The 2,500-nt window shown below is 78.8% G+C and overlaps 1 non-coding gene across 1 annotated transcript; it reads left to right on the top strand.

The window, feature by feature from the left end:
* Positions 1–1,844: 1,844 nt before the first annotated feature.
* On the top strand, positions 1,845–1,997 carry LOC144248503 (5.8S ribosomal RNA). The gene has a single exon (XR_013341797.1). It is a non-coding gene; the product is annotated as a 5.8S ribosomal RNA (ribosomal RNA).
* The last annotated feature ends 503 nt before the right edge of the window (positions 1,998–2,500 follow it).

Below are 2,500 nucleotides of genomic sequence, written 5' to 3'. Positions count from 1 at the left end.
GGGAGGCACCCCGGCGGGGCCATGCAGGTCGTTTCCCTCGCCCCAGGGCCAGGTACCTAGCGCTCCGCGCCTCCGGCGGCCCCCCGGCTTCCTTTTCCTCGGCGTCGTCAAACGCTGCGGGGAGGGGGCCGCGAAAGGGCCGCCGCCGAGCCGGGGCGGCGGTTTAAAGACTCGGGCGGCTCGGCGCGTCCTTCCGCCGCGGCGGCGGCGGCGGCGGTTGCCGGGCGGCGGTGCGCGGCTCCATTGAGGGGTGGGGAGCTACTCCCGCGTGATCCCCTGCGGTGGTGCCCGCGGCCACCGGCCGCGCGGCCGTCGTCCCGCCGCGTTACCGCGCGCGGGGGGTTTGTCGCGCCGCGCCGGGGAGGGGCGCCCTGCCCCCCCCTCTCCGCGGCCCGGCCTCGGCGGAGAGGCCGCGGCGCGCGGTCGGCCGCGGGGGCCGACCCGCTCGCCTCGAAACGGGCGACGCCGGCAGAGAGCGCGCGCTCTCTCGCCCCTTCCTCAGCTGCGGGGTTGCGGCCGCCGGGGCCCGCCGCGCTCTCCTCCTTCCTCGGCCGCCTCTGCGGTCTCTGGGGTGCGGCGCCGCGCGCGGCGCGGCCGCGCCGTCTCTCTCCCCTCGACGGCCTTCTCCTCGAGCGCGCCGGCGGCGCCGGTCGCCGGCCGTCCCCGGCTCAGGGACCGCCCGCCCGCCCGGGGCCGAGCGCTCGGCAGGTCCCTCCGTCGCCGGAGAGTCCGCGAGCGCGGGCGGCCCCGTGCCGAGCGGCGGCGGCGCCGCTCGGCGAGTGTCCCCCGCCAGCGGGGACGGCCGGCCGGACGGCGCCCGCCGTCGCCGGCGGCGGTCCCGGCCCGGGCCCCGCCCGCCGCCTCCCCGTCGCCCTTTTCTCCGTCCGCTCGCGGAGCCCCGGAGGAAGGTCGTGCGCGCGGCGGCCGTGGGGGGTTGGGGGGGGGGGCGCTTCCCCGCCCGGTCTCCCCGCCCGGTCAGCGGGGAGAAAAGGGTGGGCGTCGCTGCCCCCCTCCCCGCCTACCCCCCCGGCTCGGCGCCGCACGCCTTCCCCTGGGCCGCGCGTGCCCGAGGAAAAAGGGGCTCCGTGACGGTGCGAGGCGGCGGCGGTCCCGGGAGTGCGGCCGTTGCGGCGGCGGGTCAGCCGTCCGGCAGGCTCCGGGCGCTCGCGACGCCGGCTCGGGTCTCGGTGCGGCGCCCGCCTCCGGCGCCGGCGGCGGAGCGCGTCCGCCGGGCGCTCGCCCTTCCCGGCGGGAGCGGTCCCGCGGGGGGCGTTGCCGGTTGGGCGGTGGCCGTCGCGTGCCGTCTCGAGCGCGGCAAGGCCGCTGGGGAGAGAGAGCGAGCCGGCCGCGCGGTGGCGCGGCGGCGCTCCGCGGGTCCGCGGAGCGGCGGTGAGAAGGGAGAGCGGCGCGCGCGGGGGCCGACGGCCGCGCCCCCGGCCGCGTGCGTCCCGTCGTCCCGTTGCAGCGAGGCCGGGCGGGCCGCCGTGTCCCCCCGCGGTCCGGCGCGCGCCGCGTGCCTCCTCCGTGCGGAGGCCGGGCCGAGCCCGGGCGCCTGGGCCGCCTCCGGAGGACGGCACAGTTTGCCGGCGGCGTCTCCCCTCGCTCGTAGCGGCGGGGGGAGGCGGTCGGGGACGCGGGTCCCCCCGCCTTTCCCGCCGACCTTCGGAGCGTTCCGTTGGGCGTTTCGCTCTCGGATGGTTTTTCTTTCCCCCCCCACTCGGTTCGTTGCGTTGTGTGCTCGTACGGTCGAAGCCGGGGGCGGCCCGCGTGCGTGCCCCCTCGGCGAGAGAGAAAAAAAGGGGCCCCCTCCGCCCGTGTGCGGGGTTCGGTGCCGAAAGCCAGACAACTCTTAGCGGTGGATCACTCGGCTCGTGCGTCGATGAAGAACGCAGCTAGCTGCGAGAATTAATGTGAATTGCAGGACACATTGATCATCGACACTTCGAACGCACTTGCGGCCCCGGGTTCCTCCCGGGGCTACGCCTGTCTGAGCGTCGCTTGACGATCAATCGCCGCCCGGGGGTTGCCACCCCGGCGGCGCGGCTGGGGTCGCCTCGCAGGCCCGTCGTCGTGGCCGTGGCCGTCGTGGCCGCGCCCGAGGGCCTTCGTCCCCCTAAATGCAGACTCGGGGAGCGCTCCGTAGCTCCCCGCTCCCGGAGCGAGCCGCTGGGGCGGAGCTCGTCCTCGCCGGGGGCCGCGTCGCCGAGCGGCGGCGCGGCGGCCGGGGAGAAAGAGAGCGAGAGAGACGGGGCGGCGTCGAGAGCGCCCCGCCGAGGGCCGAGAGACGAGGGCGAGAGGGGGGGAGGCGAGGCGCGCGGGCCTCGCCCCCCCCCGGCCTCCCCCCGCGCGGGCGGCTGTCTGCGGGTGGGTACCGCGCGGGTACCGTGCCGTGCTGCCGCGCGCGAGGCGCGAGCGCCGGGGGGGGCGGGGGCGACCCCCGCGTCGTCCTCTCCTTCCCTTCCCCGTCCCTCTCTGTCGCCGTCTCGGGGCGCCAGGGGCG

The sequence above is a fragment of the Lonchura striata genome, unplaced genomic scaffold (genome assembly GCF_046129695.1).
Source record: "Lonchura striata isolate bLonStr1 unplaced genomic scaffold, bLonStr1.mat Scaffold_162, whole genome shotgun sequence".
Lineage (NCBI taxonomy): Eukaryota > Metazoa > Chordata > Aves > Passeriformes > Estrildidae > Lonchura > Lonchura striata.
This window is presented reverse-complemented; position numbering and strand designations above follow the sequence as displayed.